Source organism: Ictidomys tridecemlineatus, chromosome 6 (genome assembly GCF_052094955.1).
Source record: "Ictidomys tridecemlineatus isolate mIctTri1 chromosome 6, mIctTri1.hap1, whole genome shotgun sequence".
NCBI lineage: Eukaryota > Metazoa > Chordata > Mammalia > Rodentia > Sciuridae > Ictidomys > Ictidomys tridecemlineatus.
The window spans coordinates 133,276,721-133,295,162 of record NC_135482.1 but is presented as its reverse complement, the minus strand read 5'-3'; the positions used below and the strand labels follow the sequence as shown (position 1 = coordinate 133,295,162).

Genomic DNA, 18,442 nt, shown 5'->3' with positions numbered 1-18,442 from the left:
ATATATATACACATATGTATATACATATGTAAATATATATATAATACAAATGTATATATATATATATACTCATACATACACACAGAAATATGCACAATTCCATACACAACCATACATACATGTTCACCAATATGTGTGCACAGACACTTTCACATATGGTTTGGATGTGACGTGTCCTCTAAAAGCTCCTGTGTTAATGCAGAAATGTTCATAGATGAAATGACTGGATTGTAAGAACTGTGTTCTCATGAGTCCATCCTAGTTTGATTGGCTGGGTGGTGTCTATAGGCAGGTGGGGCATGGCTGAGGAGGAGGGTCACTGAAAGTATGCACTGATGAACCCAGCCAATTCCGTCTCAAGATTGGGAGCCACCTTGTCACAAAGTCATGAAAAGTTAATTTCTGTTGTGATATAAATCACTGTGATTTCTAAACTTGTTTGGAATGCCTGCCCATGCCTTGAACTCACCCATGCCTGGCTTTCCCTGACCAGATAACAACCCTCCCTGAAACCTTAGTGCTGCCTCATAAATTATGGTGTTAAGATCTAAATTTATTCCCTACCTTGAAATGTTAAGCCATGTAGATCATCAACCTACTATTTGCCTTTGTATTATGCTTGTAAAAATCCTGTTATCTGTAAATCCTTAAGACACTCCCTTTGCAACTTTTTGTGCTATAAAACCTTGTTCCTGGAAAGCTGGAGTGCTGGTCTCTGGCCCGTGTTAGGGCAGACAGTCGCTGATCAGCTCTCTTTGTGTACACAAATACAAGCTGGCCTTAATTTGATTTAAAGTTGGAGTTGGTGGCCCCTTTTCTTTGCATTGGGGTTCAACATACTCTGGAGGGGTTCATCTTCCCTGTTGCCACTTTCTCTGTTCTCCCTCTGTCTTTTTTCATCATACCCTTGCATCATGTTGTTCTGCCTCACTTGGGCCCAGAGTAATGGACTTGGCTGACCATTAACTAAACCTTTGAAACCATTAGCCAAAATAAACTTTCCTTCTCTAAGTTGTTTTTGTCAGGAGTTTTGGTCACAGTACTGAAAAGGTGACTAACAGAAATTGGTATCCGGGAGTGGGGTTGTTGCTATGACTAATCTTACCATGTGGTTCTGGAGCCTTTGGAAATGGATTGTGGGAGGAGTTTGGAAAAGTTTGGAGATGCAAGCTGGAGAAGTCTGAAAATGTTGTAAGCAGAGAATAATGGGTGATTTTGGTGAACGCTCAGAAGATCAGAATACAATCAATGAAGGTCGTGCTCATGAGGCTTCAGAGGTGAATAAGAATTCTATTTGGAATTGAACTAGAGGCCACTCATGTTATCTTCTGGCAAAGAACTTGTGTACATTTTGCTAATATGCTGAGACTTTGTGTGAGGCAGAATTCAGGACTAATTATTCTGGCAGAGGAAATTTCAAGGCAGCACCACATTCAGCCAGTGGCATGGATTTGCCAGCAGCTATTATCCAGGTGCACTGTGAGAATTGGGAGCAGAAAGCAGAGCTGAAGAATTTTAAAAACTTGCAAGTTTGACCTGAAATGTGCAGGTAAAACATGGGCCAACAGAGGTGTGATTGTTAAAGAGATTAGAGTCACTAACGACAGGCTGGCTACTTCAAACAGAGACAATAGGTTGCATGGTTTGAGGGCATGTCAGAAATTTGCAAGACCACACCAGAACAGAATGGTATGGTTTGGATATATTGTAGGCTTAAGGATATAGGAAGAAATTTTCCTGTTAGAACAGATTGTGGCACCTTGTTTCCCCGGGGGGGGGGGGGGCTGCCTAGGAAGTTGTTTCACGAAGCTTAGCTGCCTAGGCATCCAGAGGGTACTTGCAGCCGTGATTCCATGGGTCTCAGCTACTGCACAAGCTGGAGAAAGATCTTGGCCTCAACTATGTGATGATGGTTCTGCAGGAATTCCAGTATGCTGGAGTTAGGGTGTTATGGAGGCTTCCAATGAAATGGAAGGCCTGGGAAGTCAGACAAAGCATAGCAGCATCAGAATCTCATCTGGCTGCACCTGAGAAGGTGATGTGTGAAGTTGTGAAGGTAAAGCCAAAGTTGGAATGGAGCCTCCAGAAATTTAGAGATGTCAGTAACACGGACTGTCTCTGTAAAAAGCTGCTAGCAGCCTATGGAGAAAGCAAGGCTAAAAGAGAGCCCATGTGCACTAGAACTGGCAAGGCCAAATGGGTAAGACTGCCCAACCACCTGGGGAGAACGTCTCACCACCATGTGTCCTAGATGCTGCACACAGAGTTACAGGACCTATTTTCACAGCTGGGTTTTGGTCTTGTTTTGACCCCATTTCTTCTTTCTTTTTTTTTAAATTTATATATTTATATATTCTAATCAGCTATACATGACAGCAGGATGTTCTCCAATTCATTGTACACAATTGGGGCAAAATTTTTCACTTCTCTGGTTGTACCCAAAGTAGGGTCATACCATTCATGCAATCATACATGTACCTAGGGTAATGATGACCATCTCATTCTACCATCTTTTCTACCCTCATGCCCCCTCCCTGCCTCCCCTTTTCACTATCCAAAATTCCTCCACTCATCCCATGCCCCCCCCCCTCCATTGTGGACTAGCATCACTTATCAGAGAAAACATTCACCCTTTGTTTGGGGGACTAGCTTATTTCATTTAGCATTATATTCTCCAACTCCATTTACCTGCAAACACCATAATTTCGTTCTCTTTTGTTGCTGAGTGATACTCAGTTGTGAATATATACCACAGTTTCTTTATCCATTCATCTATTGAAGGGCATCTGGGTTGGTTTCACAGTTTAGCTATTGTGAATTCTGCTGCTATGAACATTGATGTGGCTGTGTCGCTGTAGTATGCTGTTTTTAAGTCCTTTGGGTATATACCAAGGAGTGGGATAGCTGGGTCAAATGGTGGTTCCATTCCAAGTTTTCTAAGGAATCACCATATTGCTTTCCAGGTTGGCTGCACCAATTTGTAGCGCCACCATCCATTTCTTCTTTCTATACCCCCATTCCTCCCTTTTGGAATGGAACTGTTCACTCTTTGACACTGTGTTTGTGTGTATGTGTGTGTGTGTGTGTGTGTGTGTGTGTGTGTGCGCGTGCACGCGTGTGTATCAAATATATTGTTCTTGATCTTTATAGGTACTCACAGCCAAGAATCTCAGGTGAAGATTTCGATCTGAACATTTGGGCAGTGCTGAGACTGTTAAGACTGTGGGTCTCTTGGAGTAAATGTATTTTGCATTGTGAAATGGGCATGAGCTTTTGGAGGCCAGAACAGAATATCATGGTTTGGATATAAAGTGTCCCCAAAAGTTTCTGTGTTGCATAATGTTTGGAGGTGAAGTGATTACGTTGTGAAAACTGTATCCTAATCAGTCCATGCCCATTTGAATGAACTAAGTGGGTGGTAATGGGAAACAGATGGGGGATGATTGGAGGAGGTAGGTCACTGGAGGTGTGCCCTGCAAAGATTCATCTTTCTCCTGAACCTTGCTTCCTGACTGCCATGAATGAAGTAGCACTCTTCCACCAAATGCTTCTGCCATGATGTTCTACCTCATCTTGGGCCCAGAGCAATGTACTGGGCCAATCATGGGCCAGACTTCTGAAACATGAGCCAAAATAAACTTTTCTTCCTCTAAGTTGTTCTTGGTGGGTATTTTGGTCACAGCAACACAGATTTGACTAACACACATGGACACATATACATAAATGCACATATGCACACATAATTATACAGGCCCCCATATATATATATATATATATATATATATATATATATATATACACATATACACATACATAAACACATGCATTTATGTATACACACATGCGTATGCATACAAATTGATAGATATTCATATGTACACATACACATGCATGCATATATACACATACATAAACACACAGGTACATATAGATATATATGCACAAAAATATTGCTTCTGTGCTATTTAGGATTTTAAGGGCAATTTGATTTATAACAAGAGGAATTCTGTTAGAATTACTGACTCTCCAATATCCTTGACTAATTGCAAATGATCATTTTCCAGGAAAAGTACTAATTTCTGAGGAAAGGTTATTAAAGCTTGAAACTTAAAACTCCATCTCAAAAATTTAGGAATTAAATCAACATAACTTTCTTGACCAATAAAGCACAGTTGGAACATTTTTGTTTTGATAGTTCTGTTAGCCACATGTCTCTTAGAAGTGATATTTGTATTTATCTTTAATAAAGACCACAGACCAATGTTTTGATTCAGTTCAGAAGTCCTCAGATTAGAATGCTGATTCCTTGTTCCAAAAACATTCAAGACTGTGATCTGTGGTGAGGTGTGTACACCTGTAAGCTTGGTGGCCCAGGAGGCTGAGGCAGGAGGACTGCAAGCTCATAGCTAGCCTCAGCAATTTAGCAAGGCTTTCAGCACCCTAACAGCTCAGCAAGACCCTGTTTTTGTATAAAAAATAAAAAGAACTGTGAACAGGGCTCAGGGATTAAGCACCCCTGGGTTCAATTCCTGGTACAAAAAAAAAAGTGATGTCTGTGATGGATATCAATACCGAATGTTCTTCACTTTAATCCTGATGTTTCTCATTCATTAAGCCCAAGCAAATAAATGGAATTCTGATGAAGAAACAGAGAACATGTTCCCTTAGTAGCTCTGAGGATGATTTGCTCTTTGTGGGGATGAGGTCTGTGGATAGAAGCTGGCTCTAGTCTCTTCAGTGGTTAAAAAGAGGCAGGGAACACTGGTCAGAACTGTATCGTGAGTGTTACTGAGGACCCCAGCAAGTGTTTGGAAATGAAAGTTAAACCTAGTTCCTGGACTGTGAATGTCTACCAACGTTGAGCGTTCCCTGTTTATTAGAAACTTTAGCCAGGCACAGTATTGAATCATTTCGTCCCAGGTACTTGGGAGGCTGAGGTGGGAGGATTATTAGTGCCTACGATCTCTATCTCAGTGTTGGCCACACAGTGAGATCCTCATTCCCTCTCCCCTCCTTAGAAAAGGAAAGAAAGAAAAGAAACCTTAACTTTCAGCACCTTTAAAATGGCATGGCTTCCAAATGTCAAGATACTTTTCTCCCCAGGCCACATTAGCTTGGCTTTAGCAGGTACAAACACTGAATTGGCCCCCAAGTGAGGTAGTGGGAGGACCAGAGAACAACAGAGGATTGGGATATCTGGGAAACCATACTGAGGTGGAAAAAAAGGGCTAGGGCTCCAAAGATGTGCTTGTGAGTCCTAGCTTTGCTGTATGGGTTTAGGTATGTTGTTTAGTCTCTCAGAGGCTTTGTTTTCTTCATTGGCAATAGCCCCTGCCTTAAAAAGGCTGTCGTAAAGATTACATAAGTCAATGCATGGCGAGTACTTAGCACAGAGTGCCCAGATCATGCTCAGTGCTTAGTAAATTACACCCTTTTCTCCTGTGGCAATATGGTTCTGGAAAATTTTTATTGGTCGGAAATTACCTTCCTATATGTTGACTTATAAGTCCTAGGATTAGACAGAATAAATAAAACTTTGGAAACTTTTTAATTTGGGCAATATTGTCAAGGAGAGTCACCCAAATCAACCTTAATATATGCTAAATTATCTCCAGTGAACTTCACTAGAGGTATGCTAAAATAAAAATACTAAGGATAATACTTATTTAATGGGTTTTGCTTATTCAATGCAAAATTTATTTGCCAAGTGCTGTTAGTGTATGATTTTAAGTACTTATAACAATGGCACAAATTAAATATCATTCATGTTTTATGAATAAAGTAGCAGCAAAGAGATTAAGGACTATCTTCAAAGCCACATGGCTAGTCAGCAGAAGACCTGAGTTTCAAACCCAGGTCTGTTTTACTTCACAGCCTGTGTTCTATTACATCTGCTCTGTGTTCAAATGGGGTAGGAAATTTGTTCCAGGAACAAGTGAAGTAAGTATCAACAGTTTGGTTTTTTAAAATTAATTAATTAATTAAAATTAGGTATATATGACAGCAGAATGCATTTTGATTCATTGTCAATTGGTTGTTTTGTCATTCTAGTGAACACCGAATACTTTGCTGCCAATTTTGCAACCTCTCAGGGAGAACCATCAATTCTTCTGTGCTGGAATTCAGAATCCCTTTAGCTGATGAAATTATTTCCGTTGATGTGGATTTCAATTCCATCTAATAGCAACAAGGCACTGGCTTGACAAAGGATGTGCTGTTGTTAGGGGTTTTCCTGGAGGGGTTTCTTTTGGAACTTTTCAGTTAGATGAATTTGGAGAATACAATTATTAACATCTGTCCAGTTACTCCAGGAACTGCTTTTACTTCTAATGGATCTTGTCATGAGATTTAAAAAAAAAAAAAATCCCAAAGAAAAGAATCAATCACAGTAATAGAACAGATCACAGCATTAGGAGAAGAGATTAAAGATAAATAAGTCATAAGCAATTAGGAGGAAGAAACAGGGCTAGAACATAATAAAGAGGTTAGAGGTACCAAGAGAAATAAATACATAAATATAGTAGGAGCAATGAGAGGAATAGAAAGTCCAGCGGTGGTAGTCCATTTTCAAAATGTAGTATTTAATTTTGAAAGTAAAATTCTTCTTGTGTCTCTTAGTCTACTCTTTGGATTTGGACAGGTGAGCATGCTTCTTACAGGGAGCGAAAAGAAATGGTAAGTCTATTCGGGGAATTCAGGAAATTCTTTGCAGAGTTGAAACTTGCTGAATTAGTCCTTGAAAGGTGAATAATATGCTTGAAATGATGGGGGAGAGGAACAGTATATGCAGTGAAGTTAGATCTCATTTTTTAAATATTTATTATTTTTCATTGTAATTGGACACAATACCTTTATTTTATTTATTTATTTTTATGTGGTGCTGAGGATCGAACTCAGGGCCTTGCACATGCTAGTCCAGTGATCTACTGCTGAGCCACAACCCCTGCCCTTAGAACTCAAAATATTGGACCACGTGGAGATAGATCAATAGAAATCATTCTAGTGGGGGCACAAAACAGAAAATAATCAAAAGAATAGATCTGTTGTGTTGTCTTTTCCAACAGCTACCAATTTTCCATTCTTCTGTATTAACAAGGCACAGCAATTCGTTCCTACATTAACTATGTGAGTTAGTGCCAGATCCCATAAATTAAAGGGCTTAGTCCCACAAGTCTGCCCCCATTTTGTTTACCAGTTGCAAGTAGGGTCCCCAAGCTACCTACACTTCTCAACCAATTCAAAATTCAGGGGTTCCCATGATCCCCCTCCTCAGGTTCAATAATTTGCTGGAATGACTTGCAGAACTCAAGAAAGCACACACACACAACTGCTGGTTTATTGCAAAGGATACAACTCAGCATCTTCCAAATGGGAAGGATGCAAATGACAAGGTAGAGTGGGTGGGCTGTGGGAGTGTGGTTATAGCACATCCATGTGTTCATCAACCTGAAGCTCTCTTGAATGCTATTGTTCAGGAATTTTCATAATAGTTTAATTACATAGTCATGATTGATTATGTTGTTGGCCATTGATAACTGAGCTCACTCTCCAGCTTCTCTCTGTTTACTGGAGACCGAAGGAGGCTGGATGAAGCTGAAATTTCCAAACCTCTAATCAAATGGTTGATTTTCCGGGTGACCAGCCCCCATCCTGAAGCTATCTGGAGCCTCCTCCTCACCTGAAGTCATCTTAGCACACAGAGAAAACGTTACCATTTAGAAGAGTTCCCAAATTTTGGAACTCTGTGTCAGGAATCAGGAACAAAGACCAAATACATATTTGTTATTATATTCTACCTATATCCAGCCATATTAACAATTACATTAAGTGTGAATGAACTAAACTCATGTAACCTAATATGGCTGCAATGGCCACATGTAGCTACTTGAATTTAAATTAATTTAATCTAAATCTGATTTAAAACACAGTTCCTTGCTTGTACGACACAGTTCAGGTACTCAATGGTCATGTGTGAATGGTGGCTATCATATTGGATAGTGAAGACAGAGAATATTTCATCTCTGAAAGTTCTGCCAGACAATGTGGCAAACACAGAAAGTGCAAATGGATTTTAAAAAGCAAGACCCAATATGTATTGTCCACGAGTTACCTATAAAAATAAAGATACAGAAAGATATACCATGCAAATAGTAAACATAAAAGGAATGCTAGAGAAACTATATTAATGTTTGATAAAATATGCTTCAAAACAAAGAACATTATTAGAGATAAAAAGAGGTGTTTCATCATGATAAAAGGATTCATTCAACAGGAAGTCATAATAATAATAAGAGCCCATATGCCCAACAACAGAGCATCCAAATGCATGAAGCAAAATTGAGAGGATTTAAGGTTAAATAAATAATTCCACTATCATATCTGGAGATTTAAATATCTCTGTGTTACTAATCAACAGAGTAAACAGACAAGGGAATCAGTAAGGACACAGGATTTTAGCAACACTCTCAGCTATCATGACCTGACTGTTATTCATAGAAAGCTACATCCTACAGTAAAATGCATGTTCTTTGAAAATGTGCTTGGTACTTTTTGTGCTAGGCTACAAAACAAACCTCAATAAATTTGAGAAGATTAAATTCATAGTTTTTTTTCTCCTAACCACAAGGAATTAAATTATGTATCAATAACAGTGACATATCTAGGGAAGCCTGTTTTGGAAATGAAACAGATTTATAAATAACTCAGGAATCAAAGAAGTACTGGAAAAAGTAGAAAATATTTCAAATGGAAGGATAACAAAATAGCAATCAACATTTATGGGAATGCAGCAAAAGCAGCATTTAATAGGGAAATTTAAATCTTTAAATGATTATGTGAGGAAAGAAGGAAGATCTATAAACAGCGATCTAAGGTTCCATCTTAAGAATCAAGGAAATGCAATGCAAACTGAAAATAACTAGAAGGAAGGAAATGAAGCTAAGAGCAGAAGTCAACAAAATTGAAGAACAGTAACAGAGAAATGTAACAAAGCCAAGGGTCAGGAAAGAAGCTGAGTATCAACTGTGAGGATCATGGGTCTGAGGGGCAGAATACCTCACAAGGTCATCATGTCTTTTTAGCAAGCACCTGGTCATGTGAGGGAACTTGCTGATATTATTTTTCTTTTGTGTACAAATGGTGTTGTGAGGCTTGTATTATTTTTAACAGTATTTTGAAATTTAAAATATTAGCATAAACTGACTTGTTCAAGGCAGGGAAGTGGCTCACCACTTTCTTATGCTTCCTTTTTTTTCTCCACATATTTTTATTGGTGCACTATAGTTGCATATAATGTTTTTACATATTAGTACATGCACACAATATAACAATACAGTTTGGACAATAACACTCCACAAGAACCTCTGCCTGATTTCTCACTAACATTAGGTCTGCTGGTTCTCTGCAAAATGAAAACCCACATATATTCCATCTAAGATGTGGGATCTTTAGTTCTGGGTTTTCCCTTGGTACCAGGTATCCAGGAGTGTTCTACTGTTCTTGTTTCAGTTTAACATGCTGCTAGAATTTGCAAGTGGCATGCACATTGTGGAATGTTGGTTAAGGGTACATAGATTGAATAAGCTCTGGAGATCTAATTATACCATAGCAACCATAGTTCCTATTACCATACGTATATTTGAAACTTGCTAATAGTGGAGATTTTTAAATAAACGATTTCTATTTGTCAACTATACCTCAATAAAGCTAGAAGAAAGAGAAAAGTTATAATTAATATATAGAAAATGGCAATTTGATCAATGAACTTTGGTTGTTAGTTCTCATTTGAACTTTTTTGTTTTGTTCCTTTTCTTAAGTGGCATTTGTAAGACTAAATAAAAGTTTAGATAAGGTATACAGAAGCAATAAAATTTTATTTTTATACAATTTGATCATGACTTTTTTGGGGGGCACTGGGAATTGAACCTGGGGTGCTCAACCACTGAGCCATGTCTTCAGTCCTTTTTATAATATTTTATTTAAAGACAGGGTCTCATTGAGTTACTTAGGGCCTTGCTAAGTGCAGAGGCTGGCTTTGAACTCTCAATCCTCCTCCTGCCTCAGCCTTCCCAGCTGCTGGGATTACAGGTGTGTACCATCACACATTGTTTTGTTCATTGTGCATTATCTTTTTTTTTCACACAATTAGAAGACAAAACATTTATTTTAGTGGAGAATCTTGGTCTCCAGTGAAAACTAGAAATACTGGAAAACTCTGCTACCTAGTAATTTTTGAGGTATACAGATTTGACCATACCATATGTTAAATGTTATTCTCTGAAACCTAACCACATTTAATAAGAAAGTTTCACCGAAGATGATCTTTGTTCAGTCCACCAGTACCAGCATCACCTTAAGACTCTGTAAGAGGTGGGATGGGAGAGCAGAGTGAACTTGTGTTTGAGTCAGAAAGATCTGGATTTAAATACCAACCTTGCCACCTAGTATTTTTGTAATTTTGATTGAAGTCCCTTAATGGGTTTAAATGTCAATATTCTAAGTACATACTTCACAAGGTTACAGTGTGCTTTTGGAGAAATTATGTAAAGTGCCTAGCACATAGGAGGCCCTCTTTGACCTTAGAATGCAAGATACTATAAATACCAGGGTGTTTGCATATTCAGAGGACTAGTATGACAGGATGAAAAGAGGAAGGTCTTTAAAGTTGCACAAACCAAGCTTCACACTCTGTTGTCATGCATTGGGGTCTGACTTTGGGCCAAATTCTTAACACAGTTGAGTTTCCTTCTCCCCAAAGAGGAGAGAAAAGAAAAAAGATTAATCCTCAATCATATCTATAGACACATGAGGACTGAATAGGTCAAGATATTCAAACATTTAAAACACTGCCTGACACAGTGATTGTTTCAGTTACATCATTATTGTGGTATTAAGTTTTTTCTATTAAGGTTTGGTTTTTTATCAGGTTCCCTTTATTTTCACTATGTTCAAACAACCAAAGCCTCCAGGAATATGATTAACATTGTTGAGCTTAGATCAATTTCTGGTTGAAATGCTAGATCTTTAATTTTACCAATGCCTCTGTTTATGGGATCTAGAGAAGTGAATCTCACTGTTCCACATGCTTCAGAGTAGAAAGATGCTCATGAGCTCAATAGAGGTTATTTTTTATAGCTCCAACAACCATATCTTTATGATTGATGACTGTTGCTTTAAGATTTTTTTAAAAGTTTTATCTGTAAAATTCATATTTCAGATTACTGATTTCTACTGAACTTGCCTACTTTTCAATGCACCAGAAGCTATGACCAGTAGGTACAATGCAGTATTTATTTGATTAAAATTCCTTTAGCTTAATTTTCTTGTTGCTAGTGGCAACCAACGAAAGAATAGATCTAAAATGACAAGCAACAGCCACAGTGATTGCAGTCCATGTTTTTATCTTTCCCCAGTTGTGGTTTTAAAATAGCCTCTTCAGAGCTGGTAGTCATAAAACAAATTGCTGTATGTACCACTTTAGACATATTGACAAACCATCCACCTAAATAACCCTGTCTTTCTAATGAACCTCTTCCCAAGGTTTGGAGAATCAACCTGGGTCTCATACACTATTCCCATTCTAATAGTTACAAGGAAGATAATACTGTTCATATTATAGAAATTGTTTCCTAAATTGAATTTAACTTGTAAGTCTTGATCAGCATAATCTCATGTGTAGCAGTAGTAGAATTTACGTAGTTTGCATCTTTTTAAAAACCAGGTTTTTTTCCTTTCAAAAAAAACGTATGTAATTTGTATAAAAAACTGGTAGTTCTGGTATAGAGATTACTGAAGTCTCTAAAGGAGACTAAAAATATACCCTTGGCAGAGCTGTTAGACTGCATTCCAAGGGCAAAAGAAGAACATCTTTGTAAGCAAGAAAATATTAACTTTACAGAAGCATGATGCACCTTCAGTGTGCTGGTAGAGTCTTCCAAAAATTGAACCTGATGTGCAGAAAAAAGAAATCAACAAAACCCCACTAGAGCAGCATGCGGCATAATACAATTTCACTCTTCTTCCAACACCTTGTTCATTTGCAAGTCAATAGAGAATCTTCTAGTACTCATCTAATGTCTGCTTGTTCTGATGCCATCTGATTCTTGGAATTTTATATTTACATGAACAAGACTTCCAGGGAGGTGCCCATTATCAAATTTCAAATAATTCCTGCTGGTTGAAAATCCCCTTTGGTGAGAATTTAGTGCCCTAAGCTGTGTTTCTCCAGGCTTAGGCAAAGATCCCCACACACTGCAGGGTAAAGGGTCTGGCTCCTTAGGAGGAGCACCTTAGGCTGCACAGTTGTTGGTCAGAGCATTTCCGAGTCAGTTGGAGTTAATGGAGCCCACTCTGAAGTAGGGATGCCCTTGGAAGCAAGACATGACACAGGAGTATGATATAGAGAGCCTTCAGGCTGGGCAAGGGAGGACAGGGGAGCCAGCCAAGAAGAGGCATGGGGACCTTCAAAAACATTGTGTCCACTTCATCATATTTCCTCAGGCTGAAATTCCAGACTATTTCTAATTTAAGAAATTCCTCTGAATGTAGTCTAGCCAAAATCACTAGATACTATAAGCAACTTCATTTCTCCCCAGGCAGTGAAGATCTGCAATTGCCAGCCCTGAGTATTGGCCAAACAGTGCTGCCAGGGCAAAGAAAGAATGAGTAAACCATCAACCAAATCCCAGTTTCTGTTTGTCTCTTTACAAATTGCAAAGACCAGAAGTAAATTAGAGCCTTTGTGTCTCTAGGGCTCATATTGGGTACAGTATTTATTAAAGCAGGGAATAAGTTAATCTCTTGGGACTCTTGGCCAAGGCCTGGATCATCAGGGTTCACCCACTGAACATGTGTCCTCCGCAGCTACTCACTCTGCTGGGGGTTCCTTGGGCGTATGACTAGGTCTCTGCTTTATTGGGGGCCTATGGGAATAAGTCTTCCAGCTCAGCTATTCCCATCCATGATGGTCAATAAAGCTCAGACACACTTCTTTCATCGGTTTGAAGTACTTTCAGTTTTCTCTTTGTACTTGGAGCAACCACTCTCAGTATTCCTGGGACTTTTTCAACTAGAATCATTCTCTTGGGATTAAGGGAAACACTGGAGCTAAAGGTGGGGGATTTCCTTAGGGAATTAACTGCTTCTAGACAGGGGACCTTGTTTTTTTCTTTTATTTCCTGGTACTGGGGATTATACCCAGGAGCACTCTACCACTGTACTAACTACTCTCCAACACTTTTGGTTTTGTATTTTGAGGCAGGGTCTTGCTAAGTTGTCCAAGTTGGCTTTGTTTATGCAATGCTCCTGTTTTAGCTTCCCAAGTAGCTGGGATTACAGGCATGTGCTACCAAACCTACTTTCCTTTTCCTTTTTTTTTTCTTTTTAATAGAGTTTGAAAAAAATACTATTGAAAATAATTTAGCTCCATTGTCAAAGGTGAGAAAGAAGAAAATCTTGGCCTGAAATAATTCATTTTCTTGAAAAAGTAGAACCTTACACAATGAAATGGTAATGGAAATAGAATAGGGATGTTCAAAGATGCCTAAAGATCAGACAGCACTTCATGGCTAAATAAATTTATGAAACCTTATAACATGGCCTATATTTTTTTCTTAACAACTGTTAAGAAAATCACATGACAAAAAAAAAAAAACACTTGGTAAATATTTGTTGGATGAATGAATGAATAAATAAATGAACTTTTGTTTTGTAGTAACATCTCCTTCTCTAGAACCTTCTTATCCAGAGCCTACATTTATTTATGCAAAAATTCTTATTTAATGCCTACTTTATGTTACTTACTGTCCTGGGTCATGGGTGTGGAAAAATGAATAAAACTTGAAACATTCCCCTAAAGAGATCATGGTTCACTATTTGCAATGCTCAGATCTAAAGAGCAGGGCTATTTGTCTGTACCCTTCATTCATTTCTGGTACATTTTTAGAAACCTTTTTATTTAAATTTAAAATGTATGACATTTCTCCTATCACTGACCCATTTCTACAAAATCTTTATAAGCCTTGAATATTGAGAAACCTGAGTATTTGTGTGAACCTGCCAAATTAGATTGCTACTTCCTTTCTTTCTCCTTCCTTCCACATTGACCTTTTCAGACATGAATGGTGCGTTAGATCTGTGGGGGTGGGGGAAGTAGTTCTTGACTGTGATGAGCATGATGAGATTGTATCATTTTTGGACCTCCGTTTTAAAAGCTCAGTGATCTTGTACTAGATTTTTATTGCTGATTAACAAATTACCACAAATATAATGACTTAAGACAATGCAAATTTATTATCTTCCAGCCCCGGAGGTCAGAAGTTTGGAATAGATCTCACTGGGCTAAGATCAGGGTGAGTCAGGGCTGTGTTCCATTTAAGAATGAAACTCTAGGGCGGAATCCACTCCTTGCATCTTCCCACTTCTGGAGGCTGTTCTCATTTCTTCAGTGGTGTCTTCTTGCATCTTCAAAGCCAGCAATGGCCAGTCAAGTCTTTCTCTCTCTGTGTCACTCTGTTTCTACTATTGCATCTCCTTCTTAGACTCTTACGTTGTTTGTCTTCCTCTTTGATTCGAAGGACTGTTGTGATTACATTGGACCCACGTGGGTGATCCAGGATAATCTCCTCACCTCAAGACTCCTGATTTAATCACATCTTCAACAATGTCTTTTGCCCTGTGAAATAATACACACACGGATTCCAGTGAATGGGGTATGAGACCTATTTGGTGATAGTCAGGGGGAGGTCATTATTCTGTTTATCATAGATCTAACTGGGCTCTTAGAGAAAAGGATCCTTACATTTCCTTCTGGTTGAAAGGTGAACTACAACTACTACATTCTGACTCTCTTTTTCTCTAAATTTTGGTCTAAATGATTGATTGATCTCCCCTGCCTTATGTAATACTTTTATGGAAAAGTAATTTACATTGTACACCAGAATGAATTCTTTATGTATACAATTGGGCAGTTAATACCCATTTTGGGGATTTAAAAATAAACTTGGCATTGCAAAAATGTCACCTTAAATTTGGGAACTTTTACTATTAGTTTCACGCAAGTGGATGACCTTAGTAATGCTGTATGAGTGCTGTTTCATATGCTGTAATATTTGTCCTCAAAATTTTTTTTAGTATTTTTTATGCCAGGAATTGAACCCAGAGGTACTTAATCATTGAGCCACATCCCTAGCCTTTAAAGAAATTTTTTTTATTTAGAGACAGGGTCTTGCTGAGTTGCTTAGAGCCTTGTTAAATTGCTGAGGATGGATATGAACTTGTGATCCTTCTGCCTCAGCCTCCCAAGCTGCTAGGATTACAGGTGTGATTACTGGCTATCCTCAAATTTTTATGCTACCTCTTCTGTTATTTTTTTTTCCAGAGAAGATAGAGCAACATTTCACCACCTTGTTTTTGATGTAGGTTATAATCACTGAGCTGATCTAATTACCATTATTTTATTGAGGTTAGTTTTAAACCAGGATGGTTTATAAGATATAGCAAATCAACAACATACATTTAATATGTCAGTCTTGTGAGACCCTGAGAATGAAATGTTACCCCTGTCCTTGAGGAATCGAGTGTTTACTAGGAGGAAGAGGACATGCACAGAAGAGATAATTAGCAACTGTAGGGGCAGCACTCCTGGTGGGAAATTAAATAATGGGTATTCAAATCTTATTAGTAAATGACATTTCAGACCTTAAACATTCAAGCAAAGATATTTCCTTGAGAACTGGAGGTAAATGTCACTTGCTTAAGTTCATATTTGGAACAAAGGAGGTTAACAATTATGATACATGTTGAAGTAAAATTTCTAAATTAAAAAATCTTGAAACTTACTTAACGTATTTCTTCTTGATGCCATATTAGGGCATATGTTGACATTAATGAATAGGAAACAATATTCGGATCATTAAAATGCGCATTTCAGATGTTAGAAAATAAGCAATTAAAATATATATTTTCATTTGTTGAGATTTTTGCTTATAAGATACATTGAGTAACTATAACTAGGGATTGTGGACACATTTCTGTAATGGAAGAAAAAGGACAAGATAGTTCTTGTTCTTGATGCATAATGATGATAAGTAGATCCACAACAATTATGGTACAGAAATAGTATGCTGTTAAATCTCAGAGATACATACAGTTACTTATAGTTATGTGGAGATATTTACATTAGGGCTGAGTCATTGAGAAAATTCAGAATAGGAGACTAAGACTGATTCTTTAATGACTTCCAGATAATGTCATTTTAAGGCAAATTCTTTTTTAAACATATATCATAATCATTGACCCCTTTGATGGAGTTGATTTGGTCCTTAAGTACAGTTGTTCAGTAAACAGTATTGATAGATTGGTGACAAGGTCGGATGTTGCTGTTGCTGGCCCATTCTAGGTTGACTTAGATCCTAGCTGTGGGAAGAATCAAGTCAGTTGATGGACACAGAGTTGCTATTTTCTCAGCTCAAAAGATGAAACATTTGCCCTCTGAGGTCAGAATGGAGTTTGAGTCACACTGAATACAGTTATAATGAGTGGAGCTAGGGCAGGAACCAAGACCTTTGAGGATCACTTCCCAGGGCAGTGAGATCTGCAGCCAAACCACATTTTATTCTACTTTAAAGCATGGTTGGTGGGTTCAGGTAGACAATAAAATTCAATACTAGTAATTTTGATATTCAGCTCTTAAAATTGTACCTATGTGACACCAAATTAACTTACCTCATTTCTCTTTTTGCTTGTTTGAATTTTTTATTTTGGATATAAAGTTTTAGTAGTCAAATTCATGTTTAAAATTAGCTAACAAGTCCTGAAAAGGACTTTTAAAAATTTAGATCAACCTTTCATTTTTAGAAATAGAAATTATTGTGATGGACTAAAGGACAAGGAACTACCATCCTGTAGCTGCTGAAACCCTGTGGTGACATATAAATGCAGGTAGAGTGAGGGACTAGCACAAATAGGTCAACAACAGTTATATTGGAGGTAGAGTTTTTCAAGGTATTTAATTTTCTTCCTTTCCTCCTTTGTTTTTTAGTAAAATATGGATAATATCATTGCATATTTTTAAATGATATCCATGTGTGTAAAGTTTCTCTTGCTTAATAAGTACTCAGGAAACAGACTAGGAAGTATGTTCACCAGGGATGTGACTGTGGTTTCTCTTTGTTTCCCTTTAGGTTGAATAATCAAGAAATGTTGCCAAATAACAGACGACTCCGCTGCAAACACAAGAGCACAGGCTGGAACTGGCTTAGAAAATGCCAGCCAGCTGGCTGCTCTCGAAAAAGTCTTAGGAAAAGAGCCTTCTTCATCTAATAAATGAGAAATTGAATCTCCAGGCTTAACTGGCTCAGTTTTATCTTTGTTTGTTTGTTTGTTTGAACTATGCTTTGCTGAATAACTGTGACAACACAGAGAGGGTTGGTGAAGAAAGCCAGGGGTGACCTTTTACAAAACAGCATCAAGACCATTTCTAGGGAAGATGGTATGGCCTCAGACTGTACAGTTGATAAGCAGCACAAGGACAACCTCGGCTTATCTTATCAGGTGTGTGGGGGATGAGATGGGGTGAATACATTATTTATATACGTTTTATATATATATATATATGACTATTTGTATATACAATATATTTGCATACATAAACAATCAGCATTTATTTCCTCCTTCTTTTATACTCTGCCCAATATCACAGGGCTGGAAGCCTGAGAAGCTCATTTCCCAACTCCTTTACTTTCAGTATTCTGGGTATAATTTACAACTATAATTTACAACTGTCCATAACATGTGTATATGTGAGATTCCAAAGGCAGAACAGAGGTTCAGTGAACACATACATTTAAAAAATAGGAATCCCTTAGAAATACCCCAAATTAATTTCTTTATTGATTTTGTAAGTTTGGAATTGCAAAGAGAGTCCCCTCCACCAACTAATGAATGCCTGTTTGTCTAGCATTTGTTACAATGATTAACTCTTATTAGATAAACAGGTGAATGGATTCTCTCTCCTCCTTTGACTTACTTTTTAAATGTGACATTGTTGGAGAGAATGAGTACAGTGATTCAAAACAGAAGACAAGTTGTCACCTTTGAGTGGCACGAATTTAGTAACAACAGCAGGGTGTCTTATTACAATTTCTTTGCAGCATGAAAACCAAAAGCTACTCCTCTGTACCTTCATGATGAAATCACATTGAGAGTCAGCATTTAAGAAGGAGATTGGGCAGGGCAGGTGAGAGTGAGGAGGGCAGCCTAATTTTCATCAGAGGAAACAGCGCTAGGTTTGCAAAAAGGTAATTGTATTACTGAACAATGTGATGATTCTCCCACATGAATAGTTCACTTCCAAGAAGTATTCAATCAGGCAAGCTGTCAACAAGCTCTGCCCTTTGATAAACATATCCACTTTAATAGCAGTTCCTGAGATGACAGGTTTGGA

The 18,442-nt window shown here is 37.9% G+C and overlaps 1 long non-coding RNA gene across 2 annotated transcripts; it reads left to right on the top strand.

Moving 5' to 3' along the window:
• Positions 1-1,064: 1,064 nt before the first annotated feature.
• On the top strand, positions 1,065-17,348 carry LOC144378410 (uncharacterized). 2 transcript variants are annotated; one of them, XR_013440065.1, is made up of 2 exons: positions 1,065-1,277; positions 17,181-17,348. It is a non-coding gene; the product is annotated as an uncharacterized LOC144378410 (long non-coding RNA). The 2 variants fall into 2 exon arrangements; XR_013440064.1 differs by lacking the exon at positions 17,181-17,348 and adding an exon at positions 3,151-3,653.
• The last annotated feature ends 1,094 nt before the right edge of the window (positions 17,349-18,442 follow it).